The following is a 26,840-nucleotide window of genomic DNA, read 5'->3' as shown; positions in this document are numbered from 1 at the left end:
TGGAGCGCAGGAGGCTGAGTGTGCCCATGGGAACCAGGTCTTCAGAGTGAGAAACTGGAAGGGGGAAGGGATTTTGTACAAATCCACATTCCAGATTAAATCTCATCCTTAAACTCTTGAGTTCCAGTAACAGTATCTGTTTTAATGCCCACAGGCCTTGCTTTCCTCAGTAATCTCAGCCATCAGTCTCCTGTGACTGACAACACCAGGAATGAATCTCTTTTGAAGCTGACAAAACTCACTCTGAACTGATTTTCTCTTGAGCTGTGTTTATCTGAGACTGATACTGAAGAAAGCAGCTCTGAAGCAATCACAGCCTGTATTTACCCCCCAGATCTGCATTGATGCAGCAACAGCCACCAAGCGTGGCCAAGGCCAGTCTTGGCAAGAGCAATATCTGCCAGCAAGCAGGACAGCTCATTTTCTGTTCTCCAGGCCCCTTCCCCTATGAAAGCCAAGGCGGTGTTGACACTGTCTTGATTGATTCCCAAGGAGACCTGGGGCAGGCTGCCTGGCAGAGGGGGGACCCCAGCCTGACTCACAACAAAACAGGTGAAAATATTCTGGGCGTCTGTTTACAGCCCCGTAAAGATTTTATGCCGTGCATTTAGCCTCATGTTTCTGCATTCATCGTGTTAAATGCTGAACGTTTTACTTTAACGCCATAGTGGCTACAAGCAGGAATACTTGACTTCAATAAATAAGAAGTAATCACATTTTCCCAGTGAATGGATTGAAAATGGCCACTGGGAGAGTTCACCTTCTGAAGTTGAAAGCCAAGGGCTGTCGCTGGGGTTTCCAGCAAACTATAGACCCTGTGGAGCATCTCCAGGGGAAAAAAAAAGGTATAAATAATAAAGCTTATGCATCTTTTAACTGAGGAACTGGTCTGTAGCTTGGGCACAGCACGCTTGTGCCCAAAAGCCAACATTAAACATTCAAATTTAGGCAATGAAGGGAAAGAGGGACAGAAGCAGATGGACTAAGACTCTATGCATTTGTGAGTAAAATCTACTGGAAAAGTGCTTCGTGCTCCTTGGAAACTAGAGCATTTCATGGAGGAACACACACACAGAAGAGGAGCTTCTCAAGTGAGTCCAGATTATTGCAACAGACTGCCAGGCACAGTTTCTGGAGATCTCTAACTAGCCTTATCTAGGCTTTAGGCACACTTCTTTTATCTACCTGGGAACTCCAGGCACTACGACCGGCTAAATTCCCTTGGATGCAATAACTCCTTCCTTGAGGTGGGCACATGACCGACTCACAGAGCCATGCTTCAGCCTATGATCCAGATGTCCACTGTTAGGAAGAGCTCAATGTCTCATGAGATAATAGTTTCACTGTGACACCCAACAGGAGTTTTACCAGGAAAGGAATTCAGGTACCAATATATTAATTAAGTATGTTTGAGCTACCTCAATTGAAATGATACTCAATAAAAAGTCCTGACCAAGAAGGTCAAAACCTAGCTGAATGTCTCCTGATTTTATCTCAAAACACCTTGCCATGTTGATAGGTTCACATTATGTAACTATAGTCTTCCATCTCCTTCCAAACATACTTCCCACCTCTCTGCTCCACTCCCTGCCTCTGAGCTTCTCTCTGCTCCAATCTTCTCATCTAAAATTGGCCCTCCCTTGTTTCTCTCCAACATTTTCTCCGCATTCTACCAACCAGAAGACCAGCTCAATTCATTTGCATCCTAATTTAGCCACACTCCCAATCTGTCATTCAACTGTCAGCTGTAATGTTATGAAACAACAGTTCAACACCTTCTGCACCACATCACTCCCAAATAAGCTCTCTTAATTCTGAACTATTGGGTTCTGTTGATACCTGGCTGCACCACAGTTGTCTAAATCTAGTCCTTGGCTATAGAAAAGAAATATGATCCATAAGGGATCTGATCTCCAGGTTACTCTTTCAAGGGCATAGGTGGTGCTGACACGAGCAAACATGCACATTACAACAGAACTACTTGTCCAATAGATGAGAAGGATGGGGTAGGCAGAGATGATGCCTAGTAGAAGGTAGTACTTGTCCCTACCGAAAACATCCTACTTGCAGTTCCCAGATTGTTAGATTCTGAAAAAACAAACATGTTTGTGTGAAGCTTCACGCTATTAGCTCCACTAAATTGTTCCTGAGAACTTTACTGTGAGATTCTGGAAGCAAAAACTGAGATGGTGGTTGACTTGCAGCTGTGCTCTACAGCTTGCCCATGGCATCTATTCCCAACCACAGAGATGCTGGGAATTAGGCTGTGGAGACAGAAGGTTGGAACCTCATTTGCTTCCTCCATCTCAGTCTTTTTTTCTAAGTTTTCTACAGAAAAATGGCAACTTTGAAGTTGACAACCAGACACTAGTGTTGTCCCACAACTGATGGTCCACCAAAGAATATTACAAGATTTTCAATTTCCTTCAGCAATCAGAGATCTTCCAGAAGACCCTTGATTAGCTCTCCTCAACTTTACACGATGATCCACAAGGTCTCTAACAGCAGCTTCCACAACATCACCCAGAATACCTTGCATGTCTCCCTTTGAAGCTGTGACCTGATTACCATAAGCAACGCACTGCAGATGTACCTCTGCAAGCCCAGAAGCACCAGGGGAAATGAATATATTAGTATTTATCATATTAATGCAGATCAAGCTGGGTATTTGTTCTGACATTTCAATAATAGCTTTTTCTATTTTTTTTTTAAGCAGCAGCTTGTATTTTCTTCTCCCTTAAATAATTCATTGTTACATTAAACTTATTTTAAATTGGGGTCTTTTTTCCATCAAACTAAAACCTTATTTGGATGGCCAAAGGGGAAAAAAGGTATAAGTGAAAACTCTCTCTTTTCTCTTCTCCATTCTTTCATTCCTTCTTTTTTCTCTCTTGTTAAAATCTCTTAATCAAAGTGACAAACTGTCTTTCCCAGGAAGGAAGCTGGCGCCTTTGAACAGTGCTGCTCCGATAGCTCTCTGCTTTGATGTGGGATTTAACTTATGCCTTTAGCAATCTCAAGTGTCTGTGCATGCATGCACTGCGTGCCTGCATGTACCCATGTGTGTGTTTCTGTGTTTGCTGGGTTTGTTTCTGTGTTTGTTTTGTCCTTGCTGCATGTACACAACCTGACCCACCCACACATGAAAAAAAAAAATAATGCCATGACCACACAAAGCAGTGATGTGAACCTTGTGGAGTTGCTACTGAGCACAGTTCAGAGGGGCCTTGTTCTTTGCCTTTTCCTACAGTGACATCTTCAAGCACTTCATCATCTGTTAACTTCAGTGAATACAGAGCAGTCTGTTACAGGAGGCTGATACGGTACAGAAGGTCAGGTGTGTACTGGAAGCTCTGTTCCTGCAGTTCATGGTCCCTGAAGCATGGCCACAGTATGTTCACATTCAGCATCCTCCTGGGTGATGAGACACAGTGTGTGATTGTGATGTTATCATGCAACTTGCCATCCTCTTTCTCTTCCTTCCCTCAGGTTGACTCCAGGCTGCCCCTGTTCTCATCACAGTCTCTCTCGTGCTTTGACAATTGTTTCCCTCTTCCTTTCTTTTGGCCCTCCTGACCTCAGTACTGGCTCTGGGGGACAGCAAGGTCTTGACCTTGTCTCCTCTTCTCTGAGGAGGGCCTATACAGTATAGCTTTGCCTGGTATGGCACAGTTAGCAGATTTGACCTCAGGGAACATAAACCCAGGCTTGGGCCAATGGACTATCTCAAGAGGCTGGGCCCACCTTGTTTCCCATGGGTCATTACTTCCTAGGCAACTCCTCCTTCCCCTTGCCAGTAGGGCTGCCTCTCATCGCTGTCCTGGTGCCTCAGTGGCGTGTTTTGTTGTGGGACGAATGTCACAGAAAGCAAAAACAGAGCAGAGCTATTGACATCTTCCCATTTCACAGCCAGAAAGCTCCCTCCCTACCGCATAAGGAAGCACCATCACTTGCTGCTATGATTTTACAGCAGTTATTCATCACATAATTCCCCAAGACCTCCACTCTACTTCTAGCAAGTGCCTTCTGGGATTTCACCCAACCCTTCAGAGATCACCTTCCTGATCAGTATTGGAACCTTTCTTATCCTTAAGAGAAGTTCTTGGTCTAAGCAAATCAGATCTCTTGGTTTTATGTACATTGGAGATTTTACAGGTGCTTCTGCTTACTGAAAGTCTTCCCCAGTGGTTTTCCCTAGCAGCAGGCCAAGTGTACAAATGCTTTACAAAATACTGAACAACATGAACCTCAGAACTACAAATCTCCAAAGCAGCTTCAAGTCAGAGAAAACAAAACCTTGACAAGAACAGAATCCAGTACTGCCTCAAGTTTCTTGTACCAAAAGCCAATCTTTAGAGCAAAATTGGTGTCCTCTCATAAGGCCCCACTATCAAGAGTCTGAGGTTTTTTTGAAAGTTTTATCCCACTTTTAATCAAGTTTTCCCCACTTTTCTACTCCTTTTAAAACATATACACAAACACACACATACAAACACATTATTTTTTCTGGATTGTTTCTTTCTTTTATGTGTGTCCTGCTCTTCATCTCTTCTAAGGGTTACTGGAATTCATGTTGGAAATCTGTCTCACATTTCTACGAGCTGTGGGGATAACAGGGTGGGAAACAAAGCAAATTTTCTCCGTGCCTACTCCGGGAACCTCTGCTGAGCCACTGCGAATGCCAGCACCACTGGGGAAATCTCACACTTTGCCCATGGTGACCAAACAGGGAGATGCCAGAAGGGATCCATCCAGTTTCCAGTATATGCATTGCAAACAATGGATTCTAAGCAAGACAGAAAATAATGATAGCCACAGAGTAGGAGGACACAATATTCCAGACAGCACAGGACCTCCAGACTCCACCTAAGCAATTGCTGTCCCTCTTTCTTTTTTGATTGAGACACTCTCTGGCCAATCTGATCTCTGCTGCATGGATGCTTTTCTCATCTCTATGGTACCCTTAAGTTCATCTCCCTCTATTTTGAGGATCTCTGTGTTCTCCTTTGCTTGGGTCCTTTCAGTGCCCTTCCAGGGCATTATCCCATTGAGCATATATTGTCTCCAGAATCTTTTGTCCCCCCCTCCAGATCCCCTTCACTGGATGTCTGTTTCTGTAAGTCCTTGCTCAGCCAAAACCAAGGGTTACATGCCTTCCGTGGAGGAGTGAGGGAACATAGCAGTTGTCACTTAAAAACCAAGGAAGTCTGGAGGCCAGTGACGGACTGCCTACATCCAGGGATTGTAGGAAAGGACACAAGGTAGACTTGAGATGGAGACCAAGGAGAAATGGAGTTCTTGGGAAATGAAACAGAGAGAAGAGGAAACAGAGAGAAGAGGAAGAGGGAAGAGACAAAAAGTGAAAAGATAGTGACCAGGGAATGGGAAGAACATGAGGAAAATGTTTTACAGTGGACAGGAAGCTTTTTTTTCACATGTATCAGGAAGCAGGGAGATCTCCAGGGAGGTTTCCCAGGGCATTCACTGCAGCTAGAATATAGAGGAAACGTTCCACCCCCGCCTTTTGTAGTGTTTGACATAGGAGGTAAAGTCTGACTCTCCTCCTCAGAGGTACGGGCCTGAGCTACAACTTTACCACCTCACTGTCTGTCCTGACTGCTTTTACATGGACAGCCAAGTCCATCCAGACACACTTCCCCTCTAAACCCCTTGCTTTCCAGAGGTACTGAGCATCCACAGCTCCTGCCACACATAATGCACAGCCCCTCTGAGAATCAGCATGCCTACTTAAATACTTGGATCCAGATCTCTGTGCACAGCTTTGCGAAATGGGGCACAAGAGGAGGCTGTGCTGACTTGTGCTGCCAGTTCAAAGCCTGTTCCCCCAGGGCTCTCTGGGGTCCAGCTCATGGTATATACATGCCTTGGAGGTTGCAAATTGTGGACTCAGTGTGCTGCCCAAGATAAAAGCCAGGAATAGGTTCTCTCTGCAGAACACCTATGTCATTTCTAGCAGGCAAGTAAAGCAGAAGGACAGGATAAGCATGTCCAGGTATAGGACACCTGTGCATAGCCATGCCAGTCCAAGGGCACCTCCTTTCCTGCTTTGTGCTGGTGGTGCTACCTAAGTCTGAGCCTGCTGTCTGCAGTCATTGTGCTGCACTCACCCTCGCTTTACATTCTGCATCTTCCTCCTGAGATTTGCTGCCAGCTTAATAGAGTGCACACTGGAGAAGGTCCCCTCCACCCCTACCCTCGTGCATACCCAATCAGGCCTCCTGATTATGCAAATGAAATACAGTAACATCACCCCCCCTGCACCTCTACTCCGCCCCATTCCAGCGCAAAATGGGGGGGGGGGGGGGGAAGTAACAAACCCTCCATTCATAACCAGAAACATTAATTATATGTAATGATGGGCAGTCAACTCCCTGAAGCATTTGCATAATCACTAATGCTAATGGATTCAGAGTGCCTCTCTCCTTCTTGTGGAGGAAATTTAATTGGAAAATGCATAAAGGCATGAGGAGCGAGGAGGGTGCTCTGAGTGGTCTGAAGTGGCACACGTAAAGCAGAGGAGCTCTCTGGGAACGGTGGAGGGAACCTGGTCACTCCCCCCCGGCTCCCGCGGCCAACCTGCCTTTTCTTCCGTCACCTGTTCTGGCATCACCCCCATTTCTGGGGAGCAGGCACAGGAGGGATCGAGGGGTGGGTTTAGAGAGCATTCAGGTCAGCTGTCTTGATCCCAAGGGGATTATAAAAATAAGATTTAATGAAATTAGGAAATTCTCATCTAGGTGCCTCAAAGACAGCAAGTAATAATACATGCCAGTTTCTTGGCAGTAGGATTTCTTGGGCCCTCTGGCCCCACAAATCTCCAACAGCTGTGTCTCTCTCTGTTCCCCTATATATGCTGGTAGCTGCTGAGCTTCCCTAAGGCAGAACTTGCTACTTTCTCCCCGCTGCCTCCAGTTACGATGCCACCAGGCTTGGCTCCCTTTCCACAGCAAAACTGACCTCATGGCAAAGGGCTGGCTGCAGCACAACAGCGAGAGAGCTCGAACCTCTCCATGCACTTGGGGGAATGCCTTTTCCTCATTTCTGTCAACCTAATGATGGCTAAAGGAGGTGTCAAATCTGGGTCTGGGCCATCTCCTGTGCTCTTCTCAGGCCCACAGCCCCGCTCCCACTGCTCTCCAGGCTAGCACATCTCTATGGCCAGTATTTTGTAAGGGGTAAACGCAAGAGACTGGCCATGTGTTTGAACTTCACTTCTTCCACCCTTTTCCTGCATGTACTCCCTGTCTCTCTGGAGTTTGGCACCAGGTCTGGGTCTGTGTCCTGCAGACAGTGCACAGGTCAGTTATGTACCTTCAAGCCCTCCTTGAGGGTCTGAGTTCCTGAATGGAGAGAAGTTTTGCGCTGCACTGTGAGCCGCTGGTGAGGCAGCAGATGGCTGGGAATCTGTAAAAATAAAAAAAACCTGGGGCTGTGACAGCGGCACTTTTATTGTTCACTCATTCCCGCTGCCACCGGACTCTGAATGCATATCAAACAGGGTACATGCCCTTGCAAAAACAATCATAGACAATTGTGCAAAACGGTGACAAAGCCACTCTAACATCCCCAGCCAAGCAGTCCGAAGAGGACACCCTGTAACAATAACAAACCTCTGCGTCATCGCAGAGGGAGAATCAACCCTTTCATCTTGCCCCTTTGCCATACTCCAGCAGCGGTGCAACACCTCAAGGGACTGGACACCAGTCATTTTTTTTATTGCACTATAAAGCACTGTGCACACCTTCGGCAGTGCATAAATAATAAATAACAGCAATAATATGGTCCCTTGAGCAAAGCAGCATTTCATCAGCAAGAAAATCATCCTCTCTTTCCCTCTTAACATTCCAGTGGGTGCCCACTGGCAGCCCCTTGCTCTGGGAGGGGTTTGCACATCTGCTTTCCATTGCAACCAGCCCATAATTCAGGGGAGGTCTTGGCTGTTTGTCATCTTTCTGTTGTGAGATAAGTTTGGTTAACTTTTAATATTTGTGAGGGTGAGGGACCAGAGACAGGCAAAAAGCAGCTTTGGCAATGAATCCCTCTCTTCCAGACTTCTGAATTGCAGCAGCAGCAGCTGCTCCAAGGCTGGGTCTCCATTTTAAACACTGCCAATAAGACAGAAATCCGACTGACACCTACACGCACCAGAACCAGCGCCTTAGGCAAGGCTGAGATGGAAAACGTTTCAACTATCCTTGTCCTCTTTTGTCAGCTCACCGGGGACCTCATTCAAGACCCACTGAATTCAGTGGAAGCTGCAGGTTTCCAGCACCTCCACAAAACAAATGAACAAAACCCCTCAGGAGTCCAACTTATGACATGGAGAGTTGAAGTAGAGGTATATACCCAGACAATATTTCTTACTCAGGCATGTCTGAGTGACTGATTCTTTCTCAGAATATTGTTTAAGCTATAAGTGACTTAACGATAACAAATTCTGAAATTTACCAGTATACCTTGTTCACTCTAGACCCCCCAAACAGGTTTTAAACTATTTCCCTTGGGATATTTCCAAAGTCTAAATTCTCAGCCTACATTTCCCTTTACTTTGTTTGTTTTTTTTTTTAAATAATGACACGTTTGGACATATAGATGTTTTGCCCAGATTACAAAACACTTTGAAATCCAGTGCACATTTGATCCATATTTCCAATATAGTGGAAATGCTCAGACACCATGGGGCACATTTTCACTCCCTCCAGGTAATCCCAACGCAAAGAGTAGCCCAGCATCCCTTCTTTTAGAAAACATCCTTTTTTAATTCATTTATCACTAGAGAAAGGAGAAGATTGAATCAAAGAAAATACTGCCAAAAAAGCCACTAAGCAGCGTAACTGCTGATTAAACCGTGTTTCAGTCGAGAGTTCAACCTGAACAAACCTAAACTTTTAACAAAAATTATCCAAACATTTCCATTGAGAAAAAGAAAAACCTTTTTAATTGTTGTACGAAGCCTGCACCAGCCTACAGACCAGAAATGGGAACTATGAAGGTGGCTTTGCTTGATACTACCACAGAGCTCTGTTCTTGGCTTTGTAACCCAGTTAAAGGAAAGAAAGGCCAGGAAGAACAATTCTGCGGGAGTTTACTAAGGTAATATGACAAGCAAACAACTGCCACAGTGAGTATTATTTCATTTTATTGCAAAAATTTAATGCTACCATGTGCAAAATAGAAGCTTGAAATATGGTAGCGGATCTTTCTGGTAGGACCCTCAAACTTTTTAAGTGGAAGCTGCCCCAGAGCACTGTGACAATATTTGCCCAGTTTCAGCATCCTGCGTATGGAGGGAAACTCCATCTCCTTTGGGGCTTGCCTGTGCTGGGATGCCTGCCTCTTCCCAGCTGCAGGAGGAGAGCTGCCAGCAGCACAGCAGAAATAATGAGCTCCCTTACAGCACAGGACAAGAAATGGACAAAAGTTTTTGGGGACAAAAGAGATTAAGATTTCCTCAAAAGCAAGCACAGGCTCTCCCTCCGATCCTGCAGCAAGGCTAGAGATTGAGAATGGAGAAAATCAGTGAGTATGAGTCAAAGGACTGGAACTGACTGAGAAAGGTACTTCAAATGCTCACTCTCCCAGAGACAGTCCGGAGTGACTCAGGCTGTCTTGCAGGGGCTGCTTCATTTCCCCAGACTATCTTGTTATTTGAAATCAAGTGTTGGGTAAGTGATCTCAAACGGCAGTAGTTCATATTTGTGCAGCATCTTCAAGACCAATGGACCCTAAATGTCTTTACAAATTTCATACAGAAATGGTCTCAACTGTTACTAGGATCCAAAAGGCAAGTGGGCAGACTACAGCTATTTTTAAAGGAGAAGTTCACCCGGATTATCATATTTTCTGAGCCTGTTGATCTCTAAAGATTATTTTTTCCCCTATATATATCATGGCCTAAATCCTGAGTCCCGGTATCTGGAAGGTTGCTGGCCCACAAATCAGAATGATATAAATGAAACCAAACCAAACCAAAGCAACGAGAGATCTGTAATAAAAAATTAGTCTAAGAATTATTTACTTATTTATTCTTGGTCGGGTAACAACCTCAATGGCAATGGCAGCACTATAGCAATAACTCAAGATACATCTCCTGAAGATTTAGTATTTTCCAAAATGAGTGGAGAACTGATTTTGCATGAATCATTGAAGGTACCTATAATTGTCAGAAGACTCACAATGGGCTTTGCAGAAGAAGTTTCTCAGTTGTTCATGGTGGACTGGCAGATGCAAGACAGCATGCAAAAAAAACATTGTAAAGGTTACTACAGGATAGCTTCAAAGAACAACATTTCTGAAAAGGGTTATTGGTTGGAAATACAGAAAGTAACAAAGTGGCTTCTGTGAAACCACAAAGGCACACAACGCCACTATTTAGTTGTTTGCACAGATCTCTTGAATGCAGCAGCAAATTAAATAATGTTGTTTCTACAAGATTAACCCATAGCTAAAATGCTACATCTTCATAAGGCAAAATCTTCGTTTATTGACAAAAATATATTAACTTATTTTTCAGTACAGGAAATAAAGACATCCTGGAGAAGGACAATTTTATTTGCTGTCTCTGATGCTACGACCTTTGGAAATATAAAAATATTTCCAATAATCAATTAGAACTACAAAGCTGAAAAGGAAGCAATCCATTATCTTCTTGATTACTTTGAAAGCAGTGCTGAAATTTCATTTGGAATATTTTTAAAAGTTAAAGATTTACTGTAATGAAATTATTTCAATATTGGCAAAGTGTCTCCACTTGTAATTGGTAATGTTCATGTTCATTTGTATATGGAGTTGTATTTCCCAAGGCTAATGGAATATAAGAATATATCATCTAACAAGTATACTGTGGATATATCATCCTGTGATCAAGGAGGCTGCGTTGCAAAGTTTTAAATCTTTTTGACTCATCTCCCAAAGTGTTCCAGTGTTCCCACAGGGCATTTCTATATGCTACATTTGAGAAGATTTTTTTTAATGTTCTTAAGCTACTGGAAGTGACTTTGGTGCAGGGGAAGAGGCTCAGATTGTTCAGTAGCAATTTTTAAGCTCTTTCAGGCTAACGAACACAGGGAGGCACTTTCAGTACTCCATGCCACTTACGGTCCTTTCACAGTGTGCTAAAAGCTTTTTAACAATAGAGTTTTAAAATTAAAACAATGGCAAAACACATTATTTGAAAGGTAAGTTACAAAAGGGAGTTGAAGAGAAATTATTTGTCCATAAATGAAACTTCAATCTAAGAACACATTGTATCCAGAAAAAAAAGAAGGAAAGGAATTGCATTCAGCAATATGCATTAGCTCTCAAACATCTGCTGTCACATTTCAATTAACTAAACTGCCTTAATCCAATTCAGCCACTGAAAAAAACTGTTGGCTTCTCAGGAAACCATGAATATTACTCAAAGGCCGAAATTTCTCAAAAAGCTTTGTGGAGCTCTACCCTGACTACAGCACATACTGAGAGAGTCGATAACATGAGCGCAGGCTTCAGAAATCCTATAGTCACAACTGGCCAAAGTTCTTTAAACTCTGGGTCTTGAGCCTCCTAACTCTTGTAGCATACATCACGTCCCTTTGTTCCCTTTGCAGCAACAGAAATAACACTTTCCTTGAGAAACAAGCTAAGACAGATTGCAGAAATATTGACTCTGTTAAGGCCAAGTTTCAAATTAAAGTAAATTTCAATTATACATGTAAAGAGTTTTGTGAAATAATTTAAAAAAACAAAGATACATTGAAATGCATTGAAACTGCTAATAAGTATTATATTTTAGATAAAAATCAACACTTAAGAAAATTGAATTTTGTACTTTCAGGCAATGGAAAAGTAGACTAGAAATGTTAAGGAAAATCGTAGTTCTTTAAAATGTCATTTAAAACAATTAGCTAAGAAAGGTGGTTGTGCTAATTCTGTGATATGAGTCCCACCTGTATCTAGTTTCCAAGAAATGACAGTCAAAACTATTGTACAGTGTTGCTTCAGCCAAACACAGAGACAGAGGACCTCTACATAGCATAGGTTTTCAGCTCAAGAAAAGCCGCTTCCACACTCTCAGATACAGCAGAGGCACAGTCCAGGGAACTTTCCTGACCTGGCAAAAGGGAATTAGAGGAAGGATCACCATTTTTTCCCGTCCTTCACAGAGCATTCTGGCAGAAGGAAGCTCTGTAGGAGCTTACTTTTCTAGGTGGTTGCTACTTTCAGCACTCACATGGTTCCCATCACACGTGAACCTGTGCACCTCATGATCTTTTTTTAAAAGCTTGTATTTTGTCATAACGTTTCAAAATGTTGTAACAACACTTTAAAACATTGGCTTTCCTGCAAAGTTTGAGGTTCTTAGCTTACCTGCTTCTGAACTTCAAGGCTCATACAACTAGGCACACCAGCCACAAGACTGTGCTCTTCATCATCCCAAAATTAGACTGATGACCATACTTTATGTTTCACAAGTATTGCACATATTTTTGTAACATAGTCAAAAATAATGAAGGCTTAAATAAGAACACTAACATCTGCCACCTTGTTTAAGGCTCTGTCCTTGAACTACTCAGAGATGTGCATTCCAGGTGAGCATGCATCTTGTAGCTGCTATTTGCTAGCTGTGCATTTATTACAGCACCCAAAGCTCCTCACAGACATGCTTAGACCGGAAGGGCATATGCAAATCCAGTACACGACCCAGAATTGCACCCAGACTCACACATACACAGGCAGCATTCTCACAACTGCCTTCCTTAACAAGGAACCTGGGTTAGCTACTTAAATAAAACCTGGGAAATCTGTATTCCAGTCATGATTCCACCACAGACTCCCTGTGTGACCTTCGGCAGGTCATTTAAGCTCTCTGTAAAAATAAGACCGATAACACTTCCACTATCTGCCTTGCCTATTTAGACCTTAAGCTCCTCAGGCAGAGACTGTCTCTTACATGCACTGAGCCTGTAACAGTTGGAGCCTGCAATAACTACTGTAATACAGATAATTATGAACAGTAACAATGCAAGCAGCACTGACAGAGACGGGGCTGCACTACCCCCAAAAACATTGCAAAGGGAAAAAAGTACGAAGTAGAAAGTTGTGGTTGAGCAGAACAGGGATATTATCAAATGCAAACATATTTTTGAGCTCTGTGATCAAACTGGAAGGCAGGTTTTGGGCTGTAACGAAAGAAATCGCGTTATTACCCACTTGCACAGCCTGACAGCACAGCCCCATGCAGAACGCATGAAAGCTTTCCCTTTCTATTATGCTTAGGTGCTGTGATGGAAACTCATTTTTTCTCCTTTTCATAAATAAAAACGTAAATGACTAGCAGTCTGGAAAGTCAAAATCTTGCAGGGGGGGAGCTGCTCTCATGTTTTATCAATGAGGAAGCAGAGCACTGGGCATCATGATTTGTCTGTTTGCCTGTTTTCATTATCTTTTTAATGTTAACATTAAAGTCTTCTGGAGACTGTATTAAAAAAACTGGTGTAGAATGACTATTTGAATAGAGATGAAATGCACCTTTGAGAATAGCAGGTAATAGCAAGGCTTTGCTTCTGCCTGTGAGCTAGGAAATATGTTGTAATGTCAATGCTGGGGTTTGCTGAAAATTCTTTCTTGTTCCCAGTTCTCTGTTTCTTCTCGTATCTTTTGGCCTTTGCTCAACAACAGCACAAAGAGAGCTAGGGGTCACAGGATCCCAAACAGCAGCACTTACTAGCTATAAATGACCATGCGGTAACAGCTGCTCTGACTCACTTCAGGATGCTTCTCCAGTGAATGCTGCCCCATCGGGTCACAAGCTACTTAGAGGGTACAATCCCAGTCCATCCACTGGGAGCTTGAGTGACTAGGTATGCTCTGTTTAAAAGGCAGGTGCAGAGGAAAAAAAACAAAGAAAACAGCTGTACTTTTATACCCCCTTCTTATGGCATACAAAGTAGAGCCTGAAACCTTTGGGCTGGGTTTTGTTTTGTTGATTTTTTTAATTTGATTGTTTTCATTCCTGTTTGGGGGTTTTTTATTACTCTTTTTTTTTTTCTTCTCCAATTAGACATTCAGGTCTTGTTGATCCTGTTTCTCTGGAAGATTTTGTGGATGAATTGAGAACTAATAGGTTTAGGATATCAGAGGAACCAATAAATTAGAAGAGACCTAAAAATCACAAATAGATTTTTATCTAAAATGAGGCAGTTGCTTAAGGGTACCACAAAGATGCATTTTACTAACCTAACAAATGTTCAGGCCAGCTTTTGCATAGCAGGAGGTGCAGACTGCTTAGGAAATTTGCTTCACAGCCCACCCAAAAATGCTGAGGCAAGTGCAAAACCCATACACACACATGCTTATGTGCACACACACAGAGGGATTTTTTAACAAGGAGTAAGCAGCTTTCCTGTGAATTCCGCTGCTCCTCTTACTGGTTTTTGACAGACTCTCCCCCATTCCACCATTGCATCCCTGTGCAAGAGCAGCTGATAATTATCCTCTCTTGGGCATTAAAGGCAGAAATGATGGGTGAGATCACTTATGCCACATTCACATTTTTCATACATGCATATATGTTGCTTATGCCACAATTCATTCCTTCTGTCACTGCTCTGCTATAGAAATACTGGTAGTGGGGCACGATTATCTGCTTGAGCCCTTCTGTCCCTGCATCTCCTGATGGAGAGGGAAAAAAGTGGAAAAGAGTACAAAAGCTCTACCAAATTCTCTCTGAAGACTCAAGCAAACCTGCCACCTCTGAGTTTCCTGGAGCAGCTATTCCCACACATGTACCATGCAGATGAAGGAAACTTTTTGATTTCAAAATCAAAAAACTGATCAACTCTAAGGAAAAGTAAAAACATCACAGCCCAGAAAGTGGCCCATTAGCTAACTGGGAGTGACAAGATGACTCCATCCTGTGTTTCTTTCTTGCCTTCTTCCTGAAGACCTATCTACAGCCCCAGCTCCTATCCAGGAGCAAGGTTGCATGCTGGACTCCCACCTGAGCTCCACAGAGGAGCCAGTGCTGGTCACTGGGGAGCCAGAGCCCTTATGGAGTCTGGGATTAAGGGATGCTGTACCCCAGCTGCACTCAGACAGGTGCTTACCTGCCCACAAAACTCATTAAGTCAATAGTAAAATTGAAACTCGTTATCATGAAAATCATTGGGACCTAAAGTGTAGGCCTAAAGATGAGCACAGTCCCCAGTGCGCTCCTGAATCAGGGCCAGGATAAGCAAAGAGCAGAGGAAAGGGAATTATTTCAGCTTTGTTCCCTTCTGGATGCTCCATATGCTACAGCCAGCTGTTCTGGGTTTGTTCATACTCATTACAGCGGGTATGTGTGACAGACTCAACCTCCCTTCAGAGTGACTCAATCATATAGGGTCTCAAATGGTTTGCTCAAAGCTCTAATGCAGTTTGTGTTCCCCCCTGCTCCACACCTGCCCCTCCTGCCCGTATTTCCTCCTGTCTAAATCTAATGGCTTTAACAAGTCACACCCTCAGGACAAGAGGAAGGTTAGGTGACTGTTCTCTCTGTTCATTCAGAGTTTCCTCCTTCACCCACTGCTCATCTGCCATCTTACATACATTTCAGCAACAAGAGGGAACATACTTCATTAAAAGAACAAGCAAACTTGTTTTGGGGGGTCAAATTTACAGCCAAGAAGCTCTTAAATAAAAACATTTTCCTTTCAGGAGGCTATGCAGCAAAGCTAAGAGAAAAATGGTGATGGGGTGCAGCAAAGCCCACCATGCTCTGCTGATCCCACCAGTTTCACATCATTCAAACTGCACATGCAGTTCTGGAGCTGCTGGAGAGCAGCCACCCCAGCGAGCATGCTCCTGCAGTATTTTCTGATAGACACACCAACGCAAACACACACACCACACGCCCACCCATGTCCTGAAACAGTGTAAGGCAGGCTTGTGGAACAAATTCACAGGTTTGGAGATTTCATGATTCCAGAGCCTGACCTGCTGCACGGAAGTGTTCCCAATTAGCTCTGCCTCCACCACCCACACAATGTCACTGTCCCCTTTGAGTCCCCTAGCTGCCAACTCCCTGCAGGATCCCAGAGGGAACAGAGACTTGACCACAGTGATAACCTAGCATAAGCTTTTCACAGTGTACACTAGACAGCATAGGGACAAATCCTGAACTCTTGGCTCAGGACGACCTTTGGCATACAATAGAAGGTGGCCGGCACATCCCAGGATCAGACTCCTATTTATTCTCCGTGTCCCCCTAAGCAGAGGGTCATACTGCTAGGAAAAGTATTTGGGTTTCAGTATTCTGTCATTCTTTCCAAAAGCTGCTGTGCCACTTGTCCACAGTGGGTCTGAAACGTGATGACAGGAGAATTTGGCTGTTCTCCTGCTGCTGTCCCATCACATCTCCCAAAGACCCGCAGCCTTCTCTGAGCCTTTCTTTTCTTATTACTTCATCCATTCGAACAACAGAAATCCTTCCCCATCATTTTTTCCAGTACATTTCCCTTCCACTGGCTCAGAGTGGTTTCTCCCACTGTTCCCCCACATGTTGTCTCTCAGCTTTAATCAAAGTCACTTCCTTATTTCCCATCTGATTACCCAAGTGCTGTCTGGCCCTCAGCCACCCTCAGAGCTGGCATAAGCAGGTGCAGCTCTGACAAAGTGACATCAATCTGTGTGCACCCTGAATTGGAGTTGTCTCCCTGATGGAGACCTCTTGCTCCCAACTATTTCTGAAAGCACAGTCTCATGGTTTGCACACGTGATGGAAGTGCAGGAGAAAAGGAGTCAGTTCTCGCCTCTTTAACCTACTCCTAGGATCACCAAATGAATAAGCTGCCTCATCCTATACACCTTCTACCTCTCTTTGAAATGTAAATGCACTCTTTTCAGCTTGGGTGTTAGTGTTGTGGGTCAGAGGGTTTGACGAGACTGCTGAGTGCTCCTGTGGTATCAGCAGAACCTTTATTTACATTTCTCACCACAACCAAATCACTATGCCGCTCTGTGCTCTCCCTTGCTGTTGTCCCATTGCAAGGTTCTCCCATTCAGAGTCCCTTCCCAGCAAAAAGAGTGTCATATCCTCCTCAGTACCTGGCAAAGGGAGCCTGTCAAACACACAATTAACGTCTGGCTTTTCTACACCAATATTGCTATAGCACTACACAGGTAGTGGAGGCTGTCGAACACAGCCTGTACCTTGCGTAAGTAGGAGGCCCCTGTGATTGCACTATTGAATGTAACTGTAACCCGATGTAAAGGAGAAAAAGAAACTTATTCTCTTTCCTAGCCTTACTGTTTTGCAGCGGATCTGAAGAAACGCCTGTCTGCAGATCCATCTTCAGGGAAATCCCAGAGTCCTGGAGCACAGGCAGATACAAACTGGAGCCTGGTTTTTAGAAGAAATATTTGTGTCAGGAGTCTTGAAAATATTTCTAAGCTACAGGCAACACTGTGCTGACTCACGCTTCCACTGAAACCCATTCAGTTTTCAGAAGAATCAATGATATCTGCCCAGGGACCTCCAGCTCTCTGAGTTATTAGCTTTGCTTTACTAGTGAAGCCAACACGAAATCTTGTGTTTTGGACACCAACAGGATTTGAGCAGTGGAACTCCTTGCTTCAGGGGGGCTGGATGCTACAAATTCTCATAAGCTGAAAAAGTGACTGCACAAATTCAAGGGAGAAACTCCCATCTAGAGCTACTGAATGTAAAGAAATTACATTTGGCTAGGAAAGTCATAAATCTCTGGAAGTGAAGAGAGTATATTAAGGAGGTGTCACTACATGCTTGCTCTGTTCCTACATTCTTCCTCAGACATCCACTATTTACCACTGCAGGAGAAAAAAAACTTGGCTGGATGGACATTTGATCTCACATAGTGCAGTTGCTCTTATGTAGGCTAAGGCAAACAAAGCAATCTCAAATATACCCGCATCTCTAAACTACTTGCACAAACTCTCACAGGTCTGTCCACCATGTCTGCCCATCACCGCACTGCACCAGGAGCTAAAACGAAGAGCCACAGTATCATGGTGAATGATTTGCCTCTTGATACAATTCAGAAAGGGCTCATATCTAGGGTCAGAGACCTACATTTACCTCTATTACCTTAAACACCCAAGGGACTACAGGAGAACAGTCGTCCAAAGCTCATTTTATAACCAGTGAGAGAGGAGGGCATGGCCAGAAGACGAGTGGCCTTAGATGAGCTGTTTTCTCTCTCTCCCTGAGTAGTGCAGTGACTGTGTGCTACCTGACTGTGATACCATCACCAACATACATGACTGCAGTCGCAGTTTATTTGCATTCCTCAGCTTGGATGGGATGAATCCAAACTTTAACGATGTACACACGTAGAGAACAGAATCTGCACCTCATTGCCCAGTACAATGAACTAAGCCACTGCCGGAGTCTGAGTCTTTAATGAAAAATGTTTTTGAGGAATTACAGGACAGCGTCTCTGTGAACACTACGAGAAGGGCTGTTCTCTCACGTTCCTGTGTCTTGTACCAGTGTGGGTAAATAACCTCAGCAGAGTAATCCCTGCATTCAGCCAAAGGAAAAGCAAACAAGACCAGAGTCCCACCGTGATTCTAGAGAGAAGGATGTGCAAAGGAGGTGTCCCAAGGTCACGGTGGAGAAAATACATCCACAGCTGCACCAGCAGCTGTCAGGCTCTGCTGAGATGCCTTTGCTGAGGAGGTCTCTGCAAAAATAAAGGGCATCACTGAGCACAGGGACTAGATATGGGCAGCACGTATTGGGCTCCTCTGACCGGGGTACAGAGAATAAAGCCCACCTGCTCGTTCCCTGCGCACGGAGCTGTGCACCATCCCTTCAGACACAGTTCGGCCTCACGCTGGAAAAACAAAGGGAGGTGCTAAAGGCCGGACCTTCTCCTTTTTTCCTTGACAGCTCTGAAACACCAAACATACCACAGCATCTGGCTAAGCAGCCTGGCTCATGCTGTTGCTCCCTTGCCAAGGAGACTGACTGACAGATTAGATCAGACACACGGATGATGGGCTGGGACATCTTGAAGCCCCATCTCAAGCCGCCTGCCAATTTCTGGTTGCAGCATTAATCTCCAGTGACAGAGGGGCCCCCGACATGCATAAACCAGCTGTGCAGCACTGTAAGTAGGACACTATGTCATATATGCTAAGGGGAGCACAAGGGACTTCTAAGGTGCCTTGGTGCATGCTTAGGGCAGAACATCCCAGTAAGAAACTCTGCCACTAATGTGAAGAAAGGCTGAAATTTCTGTTGTGAAGAGTAGAATAGAGAAGTCCCAGGATACGGATGGGAGGGTTGAAGCCTCCCTCAAGACAGCATGTATGTAACTCATCACAAAGCTTCCTATCAGTAGGAGATATATGAAGCATTTTCCTGTCACTAGGAGGTCTCTGAAATCTCTAAAATGAATGCCAAAGAGCAGTGACAAAATTAAGCCTTGATCATGGAGGGTCATCTCCCACACCAGCTGCGTTGCGCACGCAGCGATCCATCAGCCCTGTCGTTCACTGGCTGTCTGCAGGGACAGCCTCTGCTTCTCCCTCTTCTTCCACATTCCAGTGTGACCTCTGCCTGATCTCCACTTCAAATACTCCATCTCCAGCCCCTCTGTCTTTGCCCTCTTATGCCCCTGGCGGCACATATACCCTCTGCTTCCGCCACAAAGCTGTGAATCATGATAGAATAATAAGCTCATTTATGAGCTGCATACAAGCCCAAAGGACCACAGAGCGGAATAAATCGCTACAAAGCTCTCTAAGCCGATTTATTCATTCAACAGTTTTTTGCTTTGACTCTAGCCTCCTCTAACTGGTGTCCAAACAATGTGATAGTACAACAGGACAAACAGCAACCTTCTTTCAAGAGGTTCATTACTTTTGTCTTTTCGAGATCAAGAGATGAACTGACTTGTAAAGGATTTGAATCCCAGCACGACAGCTGAATGCATCACTGCTCTGATTGATTCTCAGTCTTGCAGTAAGGCCTGCAGGAGTGTGTAATATGTAAATGAACTGCTAACACAGGCTTATAGCGCACAGCTCCACCAGGGAAAGACACTGTCTAACCTCCAGGGTCCTCAGGATGGTGGACAAGGATTTAATCATGGGCCTCTCCTGAGGTAGGAAGAATTCCAAAGTTGAACACAGCTGTTTGCTGACTGGTACAAGGCAGTATCAATAAAGAGGACTTTGCTCTTCTTTCACACTAAGGATCACAACACTCTGCAGCTACCAGTCCTCTGAGGCATAACTGCATCCATATGGTAGCTCAGAATCACTCACCATATCTTACAAATAGGAAACTGAGGCAAGGCAGGTTGAAAACACTGATCCAAGTTTGCCTTCCAAGGTAGGTACAGAGCTGGAATAGAAATCTTCAGATTCCTCCTGCCTGTCCCTCACCATCCCACCTCCCTTGTACCTTTCCCCCAGTCCTTCATCCCAAAAGCTCAAGTCTGCTTGTTGTTCTTTGCCAGGCTTGTCTGTTCTTCAGCCTTACCCATTCCTGGGCTTTCTCACCCCAGCCTCACCAAGATGCTGGCAGGAAAGTTGTATTCCTGTAGCTTTTTCAACTTCATCACAGCTCATGTGCAGAGAATTAGGAGAACACATGGTCACATGGGATTTCCCCTTTGAGCAGTCATCCACAGAAATCCAGGCAAGTATCCAAGCCTGGAGTTTCTCCTCCTCAACCTTACAACAGAAAGTATGACCTAGGATAATGCACGTGACCCAGCAACTGGAGATCCCAGACCTGCTGCTATATCTGCCCCTGTATTATCTGAATGGCTCAGGTAACAAGGTTTTCTCATCTATAAGAAATGCATAACAATCACCCCTTAAACTCCCATCTGTTACTTACATTACAGCACATCCCACCGGGTCATATCTCAGGCCCACAGGTAGAGGCAGATTTTTTTAGCAGGGCAAAAAACCTATACAGTAACTCAATAACTCAACCCAGTGGAACATTCATCCTGGGACACAGGAGAAGGTCAGGGTCCCATGGCAGACTGCACTGCTGCCCCCAAAGCCTCTCTGCGACTGCTAGGTGGTATACAAATGCAGAATATTACTCTCTTACAGATGCTTTGGGTACTAACTGCTTTGGGTAGGAACTATGAAGGGAGAAGAAGCAGGGCACAGCTAAAAGAGAAAAAGGCACAAGATGGCATCTATTAGCAAGCATCTTATTTAGTGACTATCTGTAAACCAGGCAGTATGAATAGGAGACATTAATAGATCTCTCACAGGCCCTTGCTATTATTGTTTCACAAGGGCATCACAGCAAAAATGAAGTCTTAAGAATGAGTATGTTGAGTCCCTTGATTCATTACTCCCTGTAAAGTCCTAAAAGCACCATAGCGAGACAGAAAGCACCAAATCAAACTGCAAGCAGCATTTCTCTGATCCAGGGGGGGTTTACCCTTTGGGAGGTAGTTGGCTACTTTCACTGATGTCCGCTCTGCCAAATCCACAAGATTTTCTGAAATCGCTCTACAGAACAGTTGGCTTTCCAACTGTGTTGCCCTCATGCTGAGAGTATCCCTAATTTATCTCTGTGGGGATGAAAGGAGCTGGAGGAAGGCATTCAGTTCTTGCTCAGATTAATCCCTCTTTGCTTTCAAAACAGCCCAGGAATCTCTCAGCTGGCATTTTCGTTCATGACTAAACACTGGTGGAGGGTGTAATACGTGGCTTAAAGGAACAACTCACTGTGAACACATAAACAGACTGCCAGGCTCACATTGCTTTTGCTTTGCAGCAGGACTCAGAGACACTGGGCTTTGAAGGGCTTTTACAACCCCCTTTCCTTTACATAATTAAAAAGTGATTATTTTTGCAACACAGGATGGAATCATGTTCAACAGCCTGATGACAGCAAGGAGCTAAAGTAGGGGAGGGGGAGGCATACTTTGCAACTAGAGGATAAATGGCCTCCAAAAATTGTGGAGGAGGAACAGAAATTGCAAAGAAAGGAGAGGCTGGAAGTGAAAGGAGGAGCTATTCGATTCCTGTAGGGGTGTAAATTTCTGCAAAGTGCTTGCTTCAAGATCAGGGTTGAGGTCCATTTAGCAGAGCAGTGGGGGAGAATCTGAGAACCAAATTAGTAAAGACAATGAATTCTTCCCTGTGCCCTCAGTGCAGGCTCAACTCAGCACCCATTGCAGTCATTGGAAATCTTCCAAATGACTGTACTGACCCTTAAAGGCTGCCAGCCAGGCCTGGATTAGGAACCATTAGCAGAAGCCATCCAGGACTGAACAAAATCTGAAGTCTCTGAAGGTATCCCACATGAACTGGAATCTCTTCAGCTCTGTGGGGAACAGGCCAAAGCCTTCTGCTGGAGTGCAGGTGAAGCTGCCAAACAAGATAGGAAACAGTTTGAAAAAGGAAGGCTGACCTCATTGATTGCATGACTGGTCATTTGTCTTTAGGAAGGATAATGCCATATCTTTCTTGCAAAGGTGAGGACGAAGAGCAACTTGCCCGGCAGTTCAGGGGAGCAGTGGTGGAGGCAGTTATGATATATCATGGGCCATGAACTCACGTTTGCCCCATGTTGCAACCCAGCCAGGCACATGTTAACTCAGCATCATGCTAATCTAGACTTGACAATGCCTGAGCAGCTCACAAAATAGTCAGAGCCCGCTTGTGCTGCCTGTGGAGAGTTACCCTAGCAGTACCACTACTTGCATGTGAAGCAGCCAATTTAAATTTGGCCCTTGCCTGTCTTCAAGAATGGCAGCCTCAGAGCAATCACACTGTACTTACAGAAAGTTTTCTTGTTTTTAAAAAAAAAAAGCAGCTCTGGCACTGATTTCAAAGGCAGGCAGGCAGGCAGTTTGCTGCTTTCAGGAATCCCTTGGATTCAAGAATCAAGAACCTACATCCTGAATGCTTTGGGACACTTTTCTTAAGAGCCCACAAAGTGCTTTTGAACTAGGGACTCAGCCTCTTGAAGGCATTTTGCTACCATAGAGGTGCTACTGTGGCTTGTACAGCTGGATGGCTTCAAACTGGTTCCAAATAACTGTAATGCAGAGACTGATCCAACACCTCACTGTATTCAGTTTAGACTTTTTTTTCCTCATTTTCACAGGCAAAATAACCACTTAAATTTGGCTTTGCATCAATAAATTGCCCAAGATAATAGGACAGATGAAAAGAAGAAGGGCTGACTAGCAGGAAAATATAATAAAAAGGTGCTTGACTGTGTGAGTCAGTACTGGCCTCTGTGTCAGCGGCACAATTAGTCCTCCCCTTGCAGGCCGCATGGTTTGGTGTTGCATTTGACAGACAAATCAATCCTCCCCTTCTTCTAAGCACTGTCTAATGAATAAATCAGCAAGGTCACTGGTGCTGCTGCTTCGCCCTTTCCCTGCCAGCCAGCTGGAGCTGGACCTGCTGCCTGGCTCCATCTGCTGTGGTTCCAACAGGATCCAAGTGTCCTGTGGAGCGAGACGGAGCGGTTAAAACACACGACTGGGCAGCAAAAGTCCCTGGGTTTTACTCCTGACTAATGTGTTGTCTTGGGCAAGTCACACCAACCCTTTAGGCCAAACAATGCATTCACTTAGCACATCTTGTCTGCCAAGCCAGCTGTGGAGGAAGATTGGGAAATCAAGGAACACTGCGGAAAGGAAAAAGTACCAAAGGACTTCAGGTCACTGTTGGCTTTGCGTTGGTCTAGTTCACCACTGCCATGTGCAATGAAGGTGGAAAACCTGCCACACACAACTAGGAGTCCTTCAAGGAGGATTGCCCATCTCTGCAGTGTTTGAGGCAGACTGTTTTATTGCCTGCCAAAGCAGAGTGGGAGCTGCCACGCATCAGCCGCCATGCACCAGCAGAAGGGGCAGGAGGATGCGCTGCAGCCAGCCCTTTCCCAGCCAGCCTCAATCCATACCCCTCCTGCTTGCCCACAGCCTGCGGCACAGCAGGCCCAGAGCTTTGCTTGAGAGCCCTAGATTTTTATGGCACGGCATTATAAACGAATTGCTATTATGATCTGGTGTTGTGCATGCAAAGGGTCCCTGAGCTAATTAATGCAATAATAATAACAATAGCAGTAATTTACTCAGCACCAAGTATATATTAAGTGTTTTCAAAACACCCAGGAAGATGAAGCTGCTGTCCCAAAGCGCTCATTCTAAATGGAGAGGAGGGGGAGATGGGAAAACAAGCACGAGGGGACTGGGTGAAAATGGCAGCATGTCTGAGACCTGTCAGATTAAGCTTCTTGCAGACCTGTTGCAAAACTGCCACCCAGCCCTAGAGAAAGTTGGGCTGTGCTTGCCTTTTTTGTTTTACCCCAGGCTATTCCCATGGAGGATTTGCCCCAGAACTCCATACAAGGTCTCCATCCCCTCCACCCCTCCCCCAGCTATAGAATTCCCCACCTCTCATCTAGTTGCTTCACTCCCACATCTGCCCCCACTTCACTGAGCGCCCCTGAAATCCCAGCAGACCAGTGAATAACGCATGACCTAAACACTTTTTGGGGGCCCACAGCAAGTGCTTCCCTTAGCCTGAGCCGAAGCCTGGCGTAAGGGGTGAACATGATTTCTGGGCAGCCGCAGAAGCGATTGGGAAAAGAGATGCTCTCTCAAAGGAAGAGGCAGCTGAGAAGGCAGAGGCGAGTGCTGAAGGAGAAAGGGATGACACATTGCTCACTAGGCCTGAAGTCAACTGAGGAGAGTCTCTCCCTTTCTGACCCTATGGACAGGGTTCCTTGAGAGAACAGCACATATTCCCCCCCAAGCCCTGGGCAGCAGTCAGTCATACATAGGAGAAGCATGACTGAGCTGGAAAATGTCAGAGCGCTCCATCTGACGAGACTCCCACCCTCAAAAGGAGGCATTTTCTCATCTCATACCCTTTTCATTGCCCTTCTGACACTGTAAGTCACTTCCCCAGCCCTGCCCTCAGCACCCTGCCCAATGCTGGCTGTCCTCCTTCCCAACCTACTGCCGCCCTCCCTTTTCCCTGCTAAGCTGACAGGCTGCTCTCCAGGACCCAGGGAGCTTTGCCCTTTTGCTAGACTGTGAGGTCTCTGGAAAAGGGGCCTGCCTTCCCTTCGTTAGCTCTGAGGGCCTGTGATGCTATGGGAGCCAGTGGTTGCTCAATCCCCCTAGTTCTCACCCACACATCTGCATGATTTGTGGATGCACTAGCACACAAACACTTAGGAGAGCTGTAAGAAACTTGTGCAGGGATAACCCAGCAGGCTGGCACAGCAGGACTACCCTGAATACAAACAGCTATGAGCAAAAGAAGAAAGTAGAGCAGAAGGGAGAGCAGAGGCAGGAGGAGGAAATAGTGTGGACTTGCAGAAGGAATCAGAGGAGCTGTGTGGTGCACCTCAATGCAGGGCAAGCAGTCCAGCAGGAAGAAGGCAAGAGGCTGATGAAGTCCTTGGGAAAATGATCTGCAAATCGGTCCCTTTTCCTTGATATTACAATGAGGCTGAGTTACCTACCACTAATTTTGCTCCTGAAATGGGCCAGGAAACCCTGGTTCTGAGAGAGCATTGTGGTCTGGAGAAGCGTGTGTGTCTTCACCACACCAACTCTGCCCACCAACGGGATAAGAGATACTCCTAGGAAAAACACCAGAAAAAATCCTTTGTCCTTTGCCTTAGCTGGGCTAGCGAGAACATGTCTCTAACATCCTACCTGAGGTGTTGACTGGAAGTTTCATTTAGATATTAAGCAACAAGAGGAACACTGCAATGCCTTCCTTGCCATACAGCACATTTAAACCGCTTCTGCTCAAGTCTAAAAGTTATCAGGACAGTTGACTGCCCCTGACCAGTGAGCAGCTGTTAGCCACAACATCAAGGAAAGGTCCAGCTATCAAAGCTGCAGAAGAAGAGAGAATCCCCATACGGTAACGAAAGATTACTATTAGGCCATTGGTACAGATATTAATTACAAATACAGCTTTCTGCCATGCAGGCATTCTAGTAATTGTATGAACAACAAGTTCAGCTGCCTGTTTCCATCAAACTGATGGAATAAAAAGCAGGCACTCCTCTGGGCTAGTATGAATCACCAAAATGCAGCCATCCCTAGGGTGGGTTGCAACTGTGTGCAGTGACAGCACCTAATCTATTAAGGCAGAAATGAGCATGGCTGTACCCAGCCAAAACAGAAGACAGAGGTGAAACAAGGCAGAGAGCGCAAAAATTCCTCCCTGCCACAACTTTCTTAAAATCAGAAGGGAGAAACCAGAAGCAGATCTCTTGTTATTAATCCTGCAGCTGGCCCTGATGCACAGTGACCCTCATTAGTGACTCCAAGGGCTAGAGACACCTCAGAGGCTCACATCCCATCTTGAAAACACCCCCACTACTGACCATTTGCACCTTCCTCGCTGGCATAAACGTGGTAGGGGTTGAGGATGTTGTAAGGACAGAGCAAAGCACTAGGAAGATGAAGAGCCTGTTGGACTTTGCACGAGGCATAGCTCCACACACTGCAACTTGTAGCAGGTCCTCAATCACATCTCCCTCCCACACCACAGAAAACAAAAGCGCTGCAGGAGGAGATATGTCTGGCTGCCACTGGCTTGGCTTGGACTCCCTTTGCTGCCTTCCTCCTTACCCCCAGGATGGAGGAATTAACCATATGCTGACTTCAGTATGCCAAGACGCACAAAAGCTGCTGCCTTTTTTCCCATTGGTCTGTTTGAACATGCAACACCTCCCCCCTCCCTTCTCTCCTCCACGGTCTTTTATAGTAGTCTGTGTATACAGGTACTCAGTAGATGGTTAGGTTATAAATCTAGCTCTAAGACAGTAAATTCAGCTTTCTAAAAACACA

General features: G+C 45.1%; 1 long non-coding RNA gene across 9 annotated transcripts in view; it reads right to left on the bottom strand.

Moving 5' to 3' along the window:
* The window catches only part of LOC140655763 (uncharacterized), a 121,041-nt gene that overhangs the window by 71,448 nt on the left and 22,753 nt on the right, over positions 1-26,840 (bottom strand). For 2 of the 9 annotated variants that reach the window (XR_012043849.1, XR_012043851.1), the window contains exon 2: positions 17,291-17,383. The exons of the other annotated variants lie outside the window; for them this stretch is intronic. This is a non-coding gene — a long non-coding RNA (uncharacterized lncRNA). The remainder of the gene's footprint in view (positions 1-17,290; positions 17,384-26,840) is intronic. 9 annotated transcript variants of the gene reach the window in all.

This window comes from Ciconia boyciana, chromosome 8 (genome assembly GCF_034638445.1).
Source record: "Ciconia boyciana chromosome 8, ASM3463844v1, whole genome shotgun sequence".
In the NCBI taxonomy this organism is placed as follows: Eukaryota; Metazoa; Chordata; class Aves; order Ciconiiformes; family Ciconiidae; genus Ciconia; species Ciconia boyciana.
The sequence above is the reverse complement of the archived record's forward strand: the minus strand, read 5'-3'. Positions and strand labels throughout refer to the sequence as shown.